This window comes from Thermobia domestica, chromosome 4 (genome assembly GCF_964235325.1).
Source record: "Thermobia domestica chromosome 4, izTheDome1.hap1.1, whole genome shotgun sequence".
Lineage (NCBI taxonomy): Eukaryota > Metazoa > Arthropoda > Insecta > Zygentoma > Lepismatidae > Thermobia > Thermobia domestica.
The window spans coordinates 82,591,915-82,611,870 of record NC_137457.1 but is presented as its reverse complement, the minus strand read 5'-3'; the positions used below and the strand labels follow the sequence as shown (position 1 = coordinate 82,611,870).

At 33.6% G+C, this 19,956-nt stretch overlaps 1 long non-coding RNA gene across 1 annotated transcript in view; it reads right to left on the bottom strand.

The window, feature by feature from the left end:
* Positions 1–19,956, bottom strand: part of LOC145683325 (uncharacterized) — a 366,867-nt gene that overhangs the window by 228,940 nt on the left and 117,971 nt on the right. Inside the window, exon 2 of the long non-coding RNA XR_014131044.1 lies at positions 5,054–5,138. This is a non-coding gene — a long non-coding RNA (uncharacterized LOC145683325). The remainder of the gene's footprint in view (positions 1–5,053; positions 5,139–19,956) is intronic.

Here is a 19,956-nt window from a genome sequence, read left to right as displayed (position 1 = left end):
TTATCCTGGTACTCAACACATTTTAAACCATGAGATAAAATCCACTTTCCAACCTAAGTCTCAAGATCGTGATCCGATATCTTAGAACATATTTACAATCCATATTTTTCACGTAATGCCTGTATGCATAATAAGAGTAAGATAAGAGAACAAACTTTTGGTAACACTTGTATGTGATATGAAGGTTTTCAGTTATCTTTCCAGGATTGAATATGAATATGGTAATATGATATTCTACTAAGCATTTTGTAAAGTTTTACATTATTTTATATATATTCGCAAATGCACAATAAGATTAGAAATCATGGGTATGTTTAATAATATGCATGTAGGATAAAGAAGATACTGGTTACATTTAATTTGATAATGAAAGGTTTCGCTAACTTTCTCCTGATATATATCAGAGAAATGCATAAGGATGGCAATGCTCCTCAATTCAGTAGTATAAAATTAAATATATTGAAAGGTAAATCATTGGTTCGTCTACCTAGAAGAAACTACTTCAATATGGTTCAATTTTTAACTAATATCATCGACAAAATACACTTTAAGTTATATTCAGTTCTTGTTTTTTGGTTGTTTCAGTAACGCAAATAGTATCTCGAAGTTAAGTATTTTCAGTTTTAAGCGTTTGTTGTCTTTCTAACAATGTTGTAGGTCGTGTTCAGATTCAGCAATATTTGGAGAAATTCAAATATTTCATATTTTATAACAGTGCAGTTAATTATTTTTTCTCACTTCTGTCATATGTTGGTGCACAAATGGAAATTTTATAACTTTTGTCTCTCGTCGGAGAGTTGTTTTATACTTTGATAAGATCCTTGTTTCTAACTGCATCTAGATATTCTATTTTTGGTGTTATTATTCTAGGTTGTCCTTCTCCAATTCCCTCTGTCAACACAGTTGTCCAATCGGATTACCGAATAAGCTCCCCAAACTTGCTGTTCCTTCCTTTTTCTACCACCTTCATGATCTCTCATTTTTCGTTAGTTTCCTTTAGTACTTCTTCGTACATTTTTTTCCTTTCGGCCTATTATATGCGCAGGATTCTAAACCTAAACAATATTTCAAATGTTTACAGCTTAGATAATTCCCTTTTTCTCAGGTCTACCTGTCTTATCCGTAAGTCCCTTCCTTCCATACCATTGCCTTCATAAATCGTTTCCGATGTTCATTTTCAGTGTTTTCTACTTCACTGTTCTAGTTTGCAAGTGTTTCCTGCAAGAAATGTGTCTATTCTCAAGTATCTCAACAGTGGTATGTCAACAATAAACCTGACTGTGCTGAACATAACAGCGCTTGCGCGGCGATTCCACTAACCTGGCAAGGCATCTCAAGGTTTTCACAAATTATCGCTATCGTTAATCCAGATCCGATCGCTCAAAGTGAGTATTAGGTTCCCTTCCGAAAAGGACTGAGATAAAAATGATTAAAATTCTGAACTGTACTTCAATGAACTACGATAATTAAATTTTCTAATTTGAAATGTTAATGAAAGCTAAAAGTGTTTATAGTGATAAAATTTTACCTTCAATTTCTTAACTCAAGAAAAGTTAATAGTGCGACCCGATATTAATACTACTAACAACAAAAACAATAATAAGAAAAGTGAGCAATAATTTCAATTTATTGTATATATATTACCCGATAATAAAAACGTAGAGTGTAAGGCAATAATAACATATCGCAATCAAATTAAATTCTTTAGAGAAAGTAAGTTGAAAAATAGAAGTAAATAAATAAATATTAAGGGAGTACATCTACGGTATCTTAATTAAGATGAATTTACTTATGAACCGCGCCCTACTTTCATATTTTAATTACAAGGAATAGAGAATATACAATAATATTCAAAGGAAATATGATTATTCCCTCTCGACTACCCTTCATGGAACCAAAGTGCTATTATGTAATGATAATTTATGTATATTAGACAAATTTCTTTCCCGTTATTATTTTAAAGCTCCTAACAATGCTCTAGTGGAATTTGGAAAGGAGGTAAAAGGTAAAAATATGCAAAACAATTGGACCAAATCATTTGACAAACTATCATATCTAATTCTTTTTATATTATTTCTTTAACATTTGTTTAACAACAGCTTACTATATCAAATTATTTAAACTAATACTTAGGTAATTACTATGGTCTGGTGAGGCGGAAGTTTACCTGATATTAGCGTGTTCCGTGTTCATGGTAGGTAGAAAGGTTAGTTAGGTAGAATATAGTTAGGTAGAAACCGAGCACCTCACACGCTATTCAGTTTTTTGGACTTCCATATGCAGTAAGAAATAGGGATCCAACGCGTCATCTGTTATCACTTTTAGAAATTCAGATAATGGAGGATAACCATAGCTTTTCACTCATTCATTCATTAAACCAAAATCATGTTACTGGAGAGTATCGCGAGATAGATGCATTCTAACTGGGTCGTCACTAAATAATCGTATCTTTACAATGGCTTACTCTCTGGAAATAGTTTAAAATCAGAACATCACAACATGAGGACATGTATCGTAAAAAAGAAAGAAAAACAAAAGCGAGGGAGTGCTGAAGAAAAATCTTATTTCCTGTTTCATACCCTCCACTTGCACATACAATCGACTTGGTGTTATCTCACATCATTGCCATCAAACCAGCACAAAACAGACAATTCTTGGAGACAGACAAGTTACTAACCTTGCTTTATTTCTATTCCAAACATCATGTTAAACAAAAGTAATGAGAGTTTTCTATTTACACCAAAAGAGGAAATGTCACCGTCGAAAAAAGAAAGAAATTGGGAGTTTATCCCGGAATGATTCATATAACAAGTTTAATCGTCTCTACACCAGTTTTTAAAAAAAGTAGTATTCGCCTTTTCGTTATTTTCATACAGTAAATCAATAACTATTGGCAATTAAGTTCTTTCCTTCAGTGCTATGTTCACCTAAATTGGATCTAAAAATGAACACTTCTGTTCTTTCACTCTGAGCACCTTTGGAAGGCAGGCAGCTGCCAATTATAACGAAGTCCGGTAGGCATACATCATTCACGCATGAAAAAAATATTACAGGATTCAAAATCATAAGCATCGTAAAACGTTAACCATCTTTTCACATAAATTGCAATAGTGTATAATAATAATAATATCACTACAGTTGCGCTCCCAAATAATAACATTTATAGGTACGGTCACGGGATGTTTCAGAAATAGTGCTAGTGATCAAAGAGCATGAAATGATTACAAGAATTGGAACAGAATAAATAATTATACTATCTATATGGTCTCTATACAATATCTAGTCATTCCACTCTTTTTTAAATATTGTTTCATAACTGTGTTTACACCATACTCGTAATATATGCTAAAATACTATAAAGAGCAATAAAAACGTTTAAAGACTTCTACTATTGTTATTTTAATGGACAGCAAAAATTTTATAGTATCATTTCATAAGAAAGAGGGGATATATTCCAGATATGAAATATATTTTTCGATTTTTCTCTATCACTACTACGATATTGGATATTAGCTTCATACGAGGAAGAAATGCACAGAAATTCTGTCTTACACAATCAGATTGCAAAGTGCGAAACACATCATACTATATAATGTAAATGCGCATAAATCTAAGGAACAGGCTGTTTAGTGGGAAAACTTAAAAGAATGGAGTAATGTTTTGAAAGATTATTAACATTTTATTAAAAAATCTATAAGAAAATGAACAGTGAAAATAGAGTTGAAATCCACAATGATATCCGATATAGGCACATTAAAGTCAACAAACAGCGTGCAATGTACAAATTGTACGAATTGACATAAAATTCCTGACATTAGAACATATACAACCGGAATGTTTGAACATTTGTTGTATAATGAATGAATGACAGAAGTAAAGGTAAACATTAATGTAAAAGTCTTTCCAATAAATTTTATTTAAATTTTATAAAAGATAATATTATACGATCAGAAAGATAGCGCAATTAGTAATAGATCTTATTCAAGAGCAAGGTAGACGCATAAGAGATTTGGAAAACATAAGGAAAGCATATTATTGATGAAAAATGCAATGAAATTCATAGACCTTCTCAGTGGTAATTAACGTCACTCGAATTTGAATGAGAATATTAATCTCCTTCTATGTCATAAACCACAATTATACACATTAAATGAACCTCCTTTGAGATCAGGACCACAGTCATTGAAATATTCGAAACCATATCATTACTCAATTTTGAGAAAATGTTTTTTCATACTAAACCTTAAATATTTTAAGTCTTTAGAATATCTAAAATCATTTTTTTGCACTTATAATTAACTAACATTTTCCCTCGTTCGCTCGGTAAACTATGAAATGAATAAGATAAATAAATAAGTTGACATTTGGCTATTTCCTTGACAAAAATTTAGTTTATAAAACTACATAAAATAGAATATCACTAGAAACTCAAAATATCATTTTAATATATATATATATATATATATATATATATATATATATATATATATATATATATATGTGTGTGTGTGTGTGTGTGTGTGTGTGTGTGTGTGTATTGCATTCATTTCCTATCAGAATTTCTTAAATTATCTATAAAATTTCGGTAAACCGTGTTAGACAATTATTAGAATTATCTCACTTGTGGTCTTGTTCATGTAACAGAATTCATCAATGCTGCCTATAAAGTAACTCAAAATTAGAATCCATATTCAAATTTAACTTGTTTTGTAACGTTAAACATTATTTGTACAACCATGCACAACTAAGAGCTTTTGTGTGACGTAAACCAAAAACGTAAAACAAATAAATACAATTTAGCTTTTCTTGGCTGATTCTAGATCTCAATAAATTGATGTACATTTTCAGGTTAATGTTCATGTTAATTTCATTGATTTGAACCACTTAATATTTGAAAATGTATAATCAAGTTATTAAGGTCCCTATTCATAGTTGCAGCGGCAATTTGGGTGTAAAATATATATTGGTATGAAATAAATTTATTTTCTATCGAGCGAAGAGTTGTTCTTTAGAATATGAAAGCTATATAGTAAGATTGTAAAAACGGACTTACCATCCATATGAGGAACACATATCATCAAGTAGAAAATGCTGAGGAGCGCAGTAACATTTTTAAATACTTCCATTTGTTACTCCAGCTAGAAGTAAAATATGAGATTCATACTGTTACATACACATAACAATGATATTATTTTTAAATGTACGATAAGTATCCAACGTTTTAGATATATTTGTAAAGTTTCTTATGGAAGAAACCATCTAAACATTTTCAGTAGCTTGATTTAAGAGCAACATATCAGAATTATACGTTTGATCGTCATTTTCTCATACACTTTTGACAATTTAGCTTAAAACGTGACATTGAATTGACTTGTTATAATATTTTTGAATAAATTAAATTAAATGATTCCATATTCAAAATAGTATCGATGAATAATATATCGAAAATTTAAAGCACTGTTGGAATATTTGAGTATAAATGCTTCTATTTAAAGTTTGGGGCTTAACATTTGCCTTTTCTCACACTTAATTTTACGACGATACAGACGTTATAGCAGGATGTTGACTATATTCTCCACAAAAAATATATATATCTTAATTTTTGTGAAATTTCAGGTGTCATTAACACATTTATTTCCGTAAATATATCATAATTAATCTCTACTTTGAATAATGTTTACACGACTGAATTTATTTATTGAACAAATTCCCAGAAACAGCATAAGTCTGCAATTTTATACACGGAAATGTTAACAAAAAAAGAGCAACACAACTAAAATAACATCAAAACAAAAATAGTGTTAACAACGATGTGAGAGTAGTATTATTTCGCCAAAAGTCGCTTAAATGCTATTTCAAACACCGGTTAGTTCGAAAAAAATCCACATAAATTGTTAAATGATTATATCAGTTCGGTACTCTGTAAAAAAATCAAATCTTTGTATAATTGCCATCCTAGGGTGGGCAAAATGGAATACGTGGGTGTTCTGGGATATACGGAAGGAACATGTAAAGTTAGTTCCTGAAGTAATGTTTCCGTTCTTAATTTTTCATTTACTATTTTAGGATGAATTTCAGGTCAGAGCTATTTTTGCGCATTCCCGTAGTCTAGGTATTAGGATGGCGCAAAGGTTCATCCTAAGATAATATTCGAAACTGGACTATAGGAATAAAAAAATTGAGAATGGAACCAAGTTTGGAGAGATGTATATTTGATGCCATGGCCTATGTGGGAGAGCAATATTCGGCCTTGGGCGCATTTAGAATTTTAAAGAAAGTTACTCATGATGAAAGATTGCTTAGTTCAGTAAATCGATAAAAAACTCAACATGCGCATTGAATTCTTGAAGATTGAGATATTGTGTTTAGGGAATGTGAATTTCGAATCAAAGATGACATCAACATCACTGTGACTGGAAAAATGTGTAAAAGGGAAATCATTAATACGTTATGTGAAGGGAACATAAAATTTTTACAAGATAACTGTAATAACAAATTCTCACTGTTGATTTTCTAGTTCAAGATTTTACACCAGCCTATAAGGTAATTCATGTCTTCTTGAAGGACAATTGCTTCAGGGACACACGAGACTCTTTGTATAATTTAAAATCGTCAACAAAAAGCAGAAGGACACTAAGATGAACTGATAAGTTCGAGTAAAGACCAACTTTATATAGGAAAAATGACACGGGCCCAAATACACTTCCTTTAGATCATGGGCTAGGAGGTAAAGACGCCCGTGGAAGAACAACTATCTGTTTTCGGTGCTTCACGTAACTGAGGATTAAAGAGAGAAATTTGAAAAGCATACTGCTCCATAAAGAATGGCAGCACTCGTTTTCTCGGCCCAACTTCGGTTATCTTCGGAAAAAAGGGAACCAGACTTGAACCAACAAGGCAACATTTGAAATCGGGAAAAAAATTTTTAGATGTGTATTTCTTATATCAAGAAGCAATATTGATTGAAATACTTATTGATACATTATTTTGAAACCTTCTATTAATCTCTGCATAAGCTTCTTTGTCATTTAGCTTTCCATACGTAAAAGAACATTTAGATATGTAAAATAATCTTACTATATGTAAATGAATGCTGAAAGTTAAGACATAGAACATAATTCTCGCCAACGTATTAAAAAAAATCAAAGTAGAACAGAAACAGCGCTTGCAGTAAAGAAGAATTTCATATTCTTGTAAGTCAGGTATATGTGGCTACAAGCAGGTTAGCAAGGGTGCATATACTACCTCTTAGTAAGTTGTTGGATATAAAATCGTAGTGTTAACAATTCGATTTCCATCCGCTTCATTCGTTTTAATGAAATTATATTTTACGTAATGTACGAAAAATTATATAAAATAGTTGCATTAAAATTCATCATTTAGTTATATATATCTATATATATATATATACAACTGTTATATAAAATATAACAACTGAGATACGTTTTGACAGTAATCCTGTGTTATAAATGAGAATGTTAAATACAACTTAAGAAATTTTTTTAATAGCAAAGGATAACTTGTGTAGTAGATTTTTGCTGCTATTTGTCATATAGAGTGTACTTCTCAACACACTCATTACATCATATTATTTACGTTTTTGAAATATATTCCTATAGGGATAGAAAGGTGTATAATGAGGCTATCCAAAGCCTCACCGTGGTCCCAGAGAAATAGCTTTAACCGATCCCCCTAAGGTCACGTGAAGAGACTGAAATTATTTCAGAATGAGTATTTACATAGAGTTTCAGTTTAGTTCTCTGAAATGCTTTTCTATATGAATCTCTCACCCTCTCGCTTTGTGTGCGTGTGTATGTAAGTGTTTCGAAATATTCCAAGTTTGATATAAAAGTTACAACGTATATCAGTATTATTGCCATCGAATACCGGTAATTCAAAGTCTTGTTTCTTCACATTGGGTTTATGTTTTCATGTTAGATCACTGGTAGAGTACGGGATTAACAATCATGAGGTCTTGAGTTCAAAGGCTGCAGCAAATTTTTTGTTAGTAGAAGTGCACAAAAATTGGATACAAGTTGTGGTTTACTGCTACAAAATATATTCAGAAATGTTTAGGTAGCTTTAAAAAGTGTTGTTTTGCAGCTTAAGTTGGGGGACATTAATATTGTGTCCAAAATCTTTCTGAATTTATTACACGCTCTATTCTTCCCGGCATGGAACCAATTAAATTTTTGACAAATCTATCTCCTTCTCTTATCTCCAGATATGTTTCTGAAACAAGGTCTTACATGTCATTTCGAGTTCTTGGTATATCTGACTCATGCCAAATGTCGCTTAGAGTACGCCTCACCTCTGCTCACATATTTACGAGATTTAGTTCTGCTCCACAAGTCTTCTATTCAATTAAATCAATCTGAGGCTGCCATGCGAACTATTCCTGAACATCACTGGAATAAGTATTGGTGACTAGTCTTGCTGGAACTGAACTACACATGCGGGGTGGAGTACTCGTACTTATGGTACCACGATATTACTGATGATATCTAAGTAGTGATCACTGTCCATACGCTCTCGAATTATGTGTAGATTGTCTTGTACTGCGACTAGAAACCAAACCGTAACATCAAATAGATACATGGCCAGTAAGATTGCAAGTAGCCACATATCCAGGGCCATAACGTGTGCATCTTGAAAGAAACACAAAATAGCATCCGTCATTTGATGTTGTGAATATCGATTCATCTGAGAAAACTACTTTTTTCAAGTTGCAACTCAAGCCTATTGTTGGGAAGGAATCGGTCAGCAAATCGCGATAGAATTCTTACAACCTTGCGAGAAATAAAATAATAATATTAAAAACAGTTTTCATAAAGGAACTGAGTTCACACGTATAAAAGCTTATATTTCAAACAGATTGAGCGATATGATTACGGCTGTTTTGAGGTAAACAAATAGAAGTCCAACTTCGAGTATTTTCGGAAGACAGTAAACTAAAGCTGCTGGTTCGAACCTACCGGCTAATCTTAGTATTCGAGATATGTTTCTTCTTCTCTCAAATTGAATAATACATTCTGAAATGGTATTAATTGTAGGAAAAAGCAATTTTCATTGAAACACTTAACGATACAATATTTCAAAGCTATGTGTTCACACTCTAGTTTATTCATTGTGATGTCCATACGGAAAGATCATATACTTATGAACTCAGTTATATTCAGCAGAAGCAGTGATAAATATCCTTCAACTCCACTCGGATTTGGGTTGAGTTTAAGGTCGAGTCGAATCAAAACGAGCCAAATTCCGTATGTAGTTTGATGTATCCTACATAGACAATATAAATTTTCTATTATCAATAATAGCACTACCACTGCAAATTTTATTATTATTATTATTATTATTATTATTATTATTATTATTATTATTATTATTATTATTATTATTATTATTATTATTATTATTATTATTATAAAACACCATATATAAACATACACCATGCACGACACCATGAAAGATAGACGGTCTTTATCGCATTACACAAAGTTAGTTTACTGTCGACCTCGGTAGTCATTAAGCCTAGAAGGCAACAACATCTTTCTCCACCCCAAACTCTAAGGGTCGGTGGAAGACAGAGAGTCAACTATGGACCTGTCGCCAAAAATTGGTGTCCCCGCAGCGCCGATAGCCGTTGGCTCCAGTCCCTTTTTACCACCAGTGGCAGAGACGAGACGGAAGACTAACGAACCACAATATTACTCCCCCAAAATATGTTAAATTGTCTATTTGCTTAATTTCTTTATGTTCAGGTGAGTCTACAAAAGACTAATAATAAGTCAGGTACCTCGAGGTAGGAGCGAGACTTCAACCTATGTTTAGTAACCACGTACTCTTCCGACTTCGCGACGGAGATGTTAAAGGAAACCTCCCTTGGTAGAATGACACATTATTGAGGTATTAATTTAGCCAATCAGAAAATCCCTCTCTCTCGAGTTTTGTGAGTGGTACCGTGAACAGTTCCAGATTTTTTGCTATTTCATGAGGTACTATTAATGTGCGAAATTTGAGCAAAATCTCGGATGCGTACTTTCGAAACCTCTCCTCTTTAGTACAATCTTTACCAGAGATAGCTTCTGTTAATGAAAACTTAGAAGAAAGCAGCCTGGTCCACCATACATCATAACCCATGACTGACTGTGTTCCACGATGAACCACCACACAACGTGTGTCAATGACACACAGTCACTCATTAAAATGCGCTCTAACCATTTTCATTAACTCCTAACCACTAAAACCAATCATCAACAACTCTGACCCATGATCTACACCATCCTCTGGGCTCACTAATGAGATTATACTTGTAATAAAAAATCCTTTCGAGTAGTCATCTCCTCTAAAATCACACAGGCTGCATCTCAAAGGAAAAGTAGTAAAGTTTTATTGTTATTATTACAATTGCAAGTATATGAAAAACCCCTAAAATTATTTGAATTTCCTTTATCATTAGACCCAATTGGAAAAAGTTGAAAAATGGAGGTTGTAAAAGTAAAACATAGACAAACTCAACAATGCTCAAAAGGTGCTGTCTGCAATGCTCTGAGCAGAAAGGGTCGGTAGTTCAGTATGAGACACGGTGAGTAGTGGCGTGTGACTGACCAACCGACCGATTGAAGCACTCCATCTCGGATTTTGACATGTCTTATTTCATTTAAAGATGAAACATACAAGATGGCAAAAACTAAGTATACAGTCCAGTATTAATCGGCTTATGGCATTTTATATCATTTACTTATTTTATCCATAGAGATTAGCTTAGTGTTTTTTAAAATTTTGCTCTTAATTTCCTTACCCTTATACTATAAGCTCAGATAAAATCTAAGCAAATAAATTTATTAATTTATCATTTAAAATTGCCTTCTTGATCGATGCAGGTATGTATAAATACTTTTGGATCACTCTAGATATTAATTCGGATAGTCATTTCTTCTCTCGGTAAAAATTTTATGTGATTAAGAAGACCATCCTGAAGTGGGTACAAACTGTCTCCCAGAGTTACTAGAAAGGCTTTTTTGACTCCGAAAACTTTGAATTGAACAAATACTAAAGTAACTTTTAAATTGTATATATCAGCTCTCCATGTCTCTCATCCTATGGAGGTGGGGATGGATTTGAATGCCAAGAGGTTCATAACTATTCATCTGATCGATCGAGAAAAATATGGATAACACACTAACAAGGGAACATTTTATATTGATAGTAAATTATCCAATCAAACAATGCACAATCGATAGGGAAGTCAAGAAAGTGATTAATTCAAAGTTTTACGGGGCAGATTCCCAGGAACACGGAAGATACGGAAGACAGAAGGATTTTTAATCTTGTGAAGATAGCAATGCAAGAGATGCACTGACGCAATCAGAATTTTAAAATGATTAAAGTAATCAAAATGGCATCAAACATTGTACCCACAGACATGCTCAATAACACCATATGTATTGCAGCGTTGCTAGCTGAATCGCAAAGTAAAGGTTTGTTAAATGGCATGAACACAAATTAAAACATCTACAAAATCCAATTATGACTAGAACCACCTTTCAAGTCTTGTTGTAGAGTGTTGGAAACGTTTGAAGATAGGCCTATATGAATTCCTATTTGATTATTGGATCTTCTGAGCTTATGTGCTGAGTTTTGGTACTATTTTGATATTTGCTTTGGCAAAATGCCTCATCACTGTGCTTCATCCGTTATTTTTTTATTTCATTGATTATATCTTTGTTTGTACCATGTTTTGGATTCAACAAGTTCGAGTCATGTATGCACTGTTCTAAATCCGAGATTCATATACAAATTCATGTAGACCTATTTTCAAATGTTGGCAACACTGTACATCACGACTTCACGCGTATGGTTCTACGCTTAATTAGATTTTCTAGATTTTATATTTTGGGTTCCGTGCCATTTAACAAAACTTGGTTTTGTGCTCAGTTAGTAACACTACATTACGTATGATGTTATTGAACATGTCTGTGGGTACACTGTTCCCTTACTATAGTATATTGTAAATGCCATTTCGAATACTTCAATCATTTTGAAGTTATTTATGCGTCAGTGTATCTTTTCCATTGCTATCTTCACATAAGTCGAGATCCTGCTTTCCTCTATATGTCGTGTGTTTTGGGTGTCGGCCTGTAAAACTTTGGATTTCCCTCTTCTCTTCACTCCTCTTTCGATTGCCCAATGTTTGATTGGGTAATGCTTCTAGCAATACAAGATGTTCCCTTTTAAGATTAGTCGTTTTACGTTATTTTTACATGTCACGCCTCCTAACTTCCATAACTTCGGACATCATACTACTATAATATTTTCTTCTTAAATTAAAAGAAATATGTCTCCAATGTTTGGTAAATTTTGCTCCAGACGCTGCAACATATATTTATACATAAACACTAAAACATTTAGAAATGTGCAAGCAGCGCCTTCGGTGCTGCCTGTGTAAATTCAGAATCCAACTGACATGTTTGTTCAGAAGTGTTTCTAGTTATCTCGGGGATCCGGATACTATGGACTCTAAACTAATATCAGTCGTTATGAATCATTTTATATGTTATTCCCTTCGACTATCCTTCGTAGGTGTGTTAGGGGTTCTCGCCAATACTGGAATTTCAACTTAAAATTAAAGATCATCAGAACTTCTCCCAATCAGCTTGGAAACCCCAATATCTATTGATTAGACACTAACATTGATTACTTTCACATTTCTCAATTTCACACACTCCTTTAGTGTACTAGTGAGGGCTTAACTTACCTGTCAACTGGAGTGCCATTCTTTATATATGCAAGAGGGTATTGCCACCAATGGGACTGAATTGTGTCTTAAATGGCTTTAAAACTTCACCAATTAACTTAGTAAACTAGTCCCCCATTTTGAACCTCGGTGTCCCTACGCACTTTTGTTGACGGCGTCCACAGTAATTACGTATTTCTACACCCCTTCGTCGGTAACATAAAAATAAAACTTAATTCTGTTAAACTTAACTACTGAATTAGCAATTTGTTACAGATAAATACAACTCACTAGATGCTACAGGTATAACTGCGTTACAAAAAGTGACAATTGATAAATATGTTTTCAATTATTTTAGATTTCTTACGCTATCATTGAAAATACTAGAATAGTAAAATAGGATTGTTTAACAAATAGTATATTTGTTCTCGATTTCTTAAACTTTACCATAGGAAAAATACAAATATTATGAGAAAGTTTTTATTGGCTAAAAACTGTTCTTAGCCAAGTAGAAATCGTTTCATTCTCTCAATCATCAAATTCATTAGGTACTTCCCAATGAGGTATAGACATGAAACTTTGCATAGAAGCACCCTATAATGACTCGAGTACAGAAAAAGTCCGAAATGTGATTAATGTGCTATGGGAATTTTTTATGGGCGAGAAACTGTCCTTAGCCAAACATAAATATGTTCGTCCTCTCACTCATCAAACTGATTAGGTACTTCCCAATGAGGTATAAACGTGAAATTCTTCACAAAGGTACCTTATAATTTCTTAAGTGTGAAAAAATTCCGAAATGTGAGGAATGTGCTAATGGAAATTTTTCATGGGCGAAAAACTGTCCTTAGCAAAGCACGGTTCATTCAGTCACTCATCACATTGATTTGTTAGTTTCCAATGAGATAATGACGTGAAGTTGTGCATAAAGGTACCTTATAATGACTTGAGTGTGAGAAAAGTCTTAAATGTGAGGAATGTGCAATGAGATTTTTTTTATGGGTGAATAACTATTTTTAGCCAAGCAGATATCGGTTCATTCATTCACTCGTCACATTGATTAAGTACTTGTTTATGAAATATTAACGTAAAAGTCGGTATATTGGTACCTTATAATGACTTGAGTATGGAAAAGGTTTGAAATTTAAGTAATGTACTAAAGGAAATTTTTTATGGGTGAAAACTGTCCGTAGCCAAGCAGAAATCGGTTTACTCACTGATTGACTCATTTATAGCATTAATTAGGTACTCCCCAATGAGATAGAAGGATGAATCTCTGCATAAAGGTACCTTATAATGATTTGAGTATGGAAAAAGTCCAAAATCTGAGGAATATTCTATGGGAAATCTTTTATGGGCAAAAAACTGTCCTTAGCCAGGAAAAAACTCGTTACACTCACTCACTCATCAAATTGATTAGGTACTTCCCAATGAGATAGAAACTTGAATATAGAGATAGAGATGAGATAGAGATAGAAAATAGCTTGCATGGACTATATGAAAAAGAATCGAGTGGCTACACATGCAAGCATTTTGCTAAAATTACAAACCTTACGGAAAAGGTAAAGCGGGATAAGTATTTTGAATACATTGATTCAGTTGGTGATTTTACTGTTAGTAACCGTAAACTCCTTAGGTCTTCAATTAAGTCTAGATCAAAATTTCCAGGCATACCAAACAGAGTTCAGTATGAGGATACCGAAACGAGTGATAATCAAAGACTCGACATCTTTAATAACTAGTTCTGCTAAACATTTACTTTCCATACTAATATCTACTCCCCTTTACAACCCATCTTCCCCCTCTCCGCCCCATCTCTCTGAACACCTTATCCAATCTCTATGCCACCAGGGGTGAAGTTGTGTCTCTCTTGCAATAATTATTTCCACATATATCACTTGGAGCCGAAAACATTGCTTCTCTCTTTCTCAACAAAAGTGCTTCAGTTATTGCTGTTCATCTATCTACCGTATTCGATAGGTAGTATAAGGAATGGTATTATCCCACCACCTGGAAAGTAGCTCCTGTTACCCCAATATATAAATCACGACTTAAAGATCATGTACCCTTCTGAAGACAAATAGCTGTTCTTCTGTAGTATCAATTATCTGCGAAAAATAATCAAAGACAACCTATTTAAATTTATCTCACTTTACGTTAACAGATGTTAGCACAGCTTCCTACTGAAAAGCACAAATCCTATAAACTTAAGTATTCTTATTCCCCGAGCAGTGAAATGTATGAATAAAAATACTCAACTAGAAGTTATCTACTTTGATCTTTTGAAGGCCTTTGGTGTCAGTCACATTTGTCTGCTTTATATATTTTCCAATAGGGTTTAAATAATGCTGTTAAATAAAGAACAATCTCACTCCTTATGCTATTTTCAGATAAATATTTTCTAAGTCCAACTACTAATATCTTCAGAAAAACGGAAACCAGGTTCCAACCTCCAAGTCAACATTTGCAATGCAGATGTGTTTTTTTCTTTTAAAAATTATAACACTTGATACCAACTGTAGACCGAAAGCAACATTGATATAAATACAAAATAATACAGTATTTCGAAACATTCTATTAACGTCAGCACATGTTTGTTTGTCATTTAGTTTTCTATACGTAATGGAACATTTACATATTTAAAAGAACGTTTGCATATGTAAAAGAAAAATGGAAGAAAGAAATCGAACATAATTCTAGTATGCGTAGTAAAATAAAATACAACGTAGAAGAAAACAGCGTTTTCAATGGGTATAAATGTAATTGTCTTGAAAAGCGCGTTACATTTCGTTAGAAGATGGTAGTGAAGAGTCAGCGTAATAGCGCAGTTGGATTTCAAATGCCAAGGTCGTGGGGTAGATTCCCATCTGAATCAATTCTGTTTTTCTTTACGAAAGTCTGTTTTCTGCAATGCATGAAAAATTAAATAAAATAATTAAATTAAAATGCATTCATTGTATATATAAGTATATAACCATTACACAACGTAAGTGGTTATTATGTATAAAATATAAAGTCTCAGATAGGTTTTCACAATACATTTGTATCATTTATGTGTATGTTAAATACAAATTAAGGAAATCGTATGATAGCAATAAATAAGTTATGTAGTGTATTTATTTGCAATTATTTCTCATATAGAGCTTACTTCACATCATTCTCTTTACAGCATGTTATTTATGATCTTGAAATAGGTCTATTATCCGAGGGATAAAGAGAAGGTATAACGGAACGCTCCTAAGAAATTCCTGAACTCCAAAGGTCATGTATCAGACTAGAATTGTCCTAATTAAGTATGCCAAAACGGAAAGTGTTTACATATGTTTTCAATTCAATTCCTCACATGCTTTTGTAATATACAAGTAGTGGTGCTTGTTTCACTCTCCCTCTCTCGCTCGCTCGCTTTATCATCTCACTCTCTCTCTCTCTCTCTCTCTCTATATATATATATATATATATATATATATATACAACTGGATGTATGTGTGTGTTTTAAAATAATTCTTAATTGCCTAGAGCAATTTCAACCATATTTCTTACAGTCTGGTAAAGAATAGTGTCGAGATATATCTACAGAAATGCTAGAAAATGATCATTAATAGTATCGAACCAAAAGTTTCGTGGCCACTAAGATAAATAATTGTACTTTTATTTTTCTTAACTACAATTAAGCTGCCATTAGCATTCAGGGTGATTACGTAGGAAAGCAAACATATCGAAATGAACCTATAGTAGAGTCGAATCGTAAGTTTTCAAGGACAGTAACAGTGCCGCATTTCCCATTAGGCACACTAGGCTCATACCCAAAAACAACATTTTTGAAAAGCTAAATTTAAAAATTAAATAATCAACATGCACGGCAGTGCATGGCAGCCAAGTTCCGCGAAGAAAATTAAAACTGGCCTGCACTGCCGTAAGCATATTATACACGAACAAGAGTTTTGGGTAAAATCGCCGATTTCGAGGCTTTGTAAAAACGATTCTATTAAGGGTGGAAACATGAAATTTAGAATGTAAGGAGATATACTACAGATGTACTCATATGCCAAATCTCACATTCTTACCTTTAACCATATTTGAGTACTGGACCCCCAAAATATGCAGTTTTCAGGCTCACTGACTCACTGACTCACTCATCAAATTGATTAGGTACTTCCCAATGAGATAGAAACGTGAAACTTTGCATAAAGGTACCCTATAACAATTTGAGTATGGAAAAAGTCCAAAATCTGAGGAATATTCTATGGGAAATCTTTTATGGGCAAAAAACTGTCCTTAGCCAGGAAAAAACTCGTTACACTCACTCACTCATCAAATTGATTAGGTACTTCCCAATGAGATAGAAACTTGAAACTTTGCATAAAGGTACCCTACAATAACTTGAGTACGGAAAGAGTCCGACATCTGAGGAATGTGCTATGGGAAATCTTTTATGGGCAAAAAACTGTCCTTAGCCAGGAAAAAAATCGTTACACTCACTCAATCATCAAATTGATTAGGTACTTCCCAATGAGATAGAAACTTGAAACTTTGCATAAAGGTACCCTACAATAACTTGAGTATGGAAAATGTCCGACATCTGAGGAATGTGCTATGGGAAATTTTATATGGGCAAAAAACTGTCCTTAGCCAGGAAAAAAATCGTTTTACTCACTCACTCATCAAATTGATTAGGTACTTCCCGATGAGATAGAAACTTGAAACTTTGCATAAAGGTACCCTACAATAACTTGAGTATGCAAAAATCCGAAATTTGAGGAATGTTCTATAGGAAACCTTTTATGGGCAAAAAACTGTCCTTAGCCAGGAAAAAAATCGTTACACTCACTCAATCATCAAATTGATTAGGTACTTCCCAATGAGATAGAAACCTGAAACTTTGCAAAAAGGTACCCTACAATAACTTGAGTATGGAAAAAGTCCGACATCTGAGGAATGTGCTATGGGAAATTTTATATGAGCAAAAATCTGTCCTTAGCCAGGAAAAAAATCGTTTCACTCACTCAATCATAAAATTGATTAGGTACTTCCCAATGATATAGAAACCTGAAACACTGCATACAGGTACCTTACAATAACTTGAGTGTGCAAAAAGTCCGAAATCTGAGGAATATGCTATGGAAAATTTTTTATGGGCAAAAAACTGTCCTTAGCCAGCAAAAAAATCGTTTCACTCACTCACTCATCAAATTGATTAGGTACTTCCCAATGAGATAGAAACTTGAAACTTTGCATAAAGGTACCCTATAACAACATGAGTATGGGAAAAGTCCGAAATCTGAAGAATGCAATATGGGAAATCTTTAATGGGCAAAAAACTGTCCTTAGCCAGGAAAAAAATCGTTTCACTCACTCACTCATCAAATTGATTAGGTACTTCCCAATGAGATAGAAACTTGAAACTTTGCATAAAGGTACCCTATAACAACATGAGTATGGGAAAAGTCCGAAATCTGAGGAATGTCCTATGGGAAATCTTTTATGGGCAAAAAACTGTCCTTAGCCAGGAAAAAAATCGTTTCACTCACTCACTCATCAAATTAATTAGGTACTTCCCAATGAAATAGAAACTTGAAACTTTGCATAAAGGTACCCTACAATAACTTGAGTATGGAAAAAGTCCGAAATCTGAGGAATATGCTATGGGAAATTTTTATAGGCAAAAAAAATCTGTTCTTAGCCAAGAAAGAAATCGATTCACTCACTAACTCAACAAATTGACTAGGTACTTCCCAATGGGATAGAAACCACAAACTTTGCCTAAAGGTACATTATAATGACTTAAATGTGGAGAAAGTCCGAAATGTGAGGAATTTGTTATGGGAGTTATTTATGGGCGAAAAACTGTCCTTAGTCGAACACAAATCGGTTCATCCTCTCTTTCGTCAAATTGATTAGATACTTCCCAGTGAGATAGAAACGTGGAACTTTGCATGAAGGTACCCTATAATGACTTGAGCATAGACAAATTCTGAAATGTGCGGCATGTGTTATGAGAAAGTTTTTATTGGCGAAAAACTGTTCTTAGCCAAGTAGAAATCGTTTCATTCTCTCAATCATCAAATTCATTAGGTACTTCCCAATGAGGTATAGACATGAAACTTTGCATAGAAGCACCCTATAATGACTCGAGTACAGAAAAAGTCCGAAATGTGATTAATGTGCTATGGGAATTTTTTATGGGCGAGAAACTGTCCTTAGCCAAACATAAATATGTTCGTCCTCTCACTCATCAAACTGATTAGGTACTTCCCAATGAGGTATAAACGTGAAATTCTTCACAAAGGTACCTTATAATTTCTTAAGTGTGAAAAAATTCCGAAATGTGAGGAATGTGCTAATGGAAATTTTTCATGGGCGAAAAACTGTCCTTAGCAAAGCACGGTTCATTCAGTCACTCATCACATTGATTTGTTAGTTTCCAATGAGATAATGACGTGAAGATGTGCATAAAGGTACCTTATAATGACTTGAGTGTGAGAAAAGTCTTAAATGTGAGGAATGTGCAATGAGATTTTTTTTATGGGTGAATAACTATTTTTAGCCAAGCAGATATCGGTTCATTCATTCACTCGTCACATTGATTAAGTACTTGTTTATGAAATATTAACGTAAAAGTCGGTATATTGGTACCTTATAATGACTTGAGTATGGAAAAGATTTGAAATTTAAGTAATGTACTAAAGGAAATTTTTTATGGGTGAAAACTGTCCGTAGCCAAGCAGAAATCGGTTTACTCACTGATTGACTCATTTATAGCATTAATTAGGTACTCCCCAATGAGATAGAAGGATGAATCTCTGCATAAAGGTACCTTATAATGATTTGAAAATGAAATGAAATGAAATCTTTGAGTTTTACGTCCCACGGTTATGCCGGTGAGGCTAAAGGAGACGGTGATGATGAGTAATGAATGAAATGGTGGAATGAAGAAAGTGGGAGGAAACGGGAGAACCCCGAGAAAACCCACGCACACAGTGTTTGTCCACCACAAAGTTCACTTGGCGGGGGCTGGGATTGAACCCGGGACCCCAAGCACCAGAGGTGAACGCTCTACCACTGAGCCACCGCGGCCCCTATAATAATTTGAGTGTGGAAAATGTCCGAAATTTAAGGAAGTGCTATGGAAAATTTTATGGGTGAAAACTGTCCTTAGTCAAGCAGAAATCGGTTCACTCACTCGCTCATCACATTGATTTTCTATTTCCAATGAGATA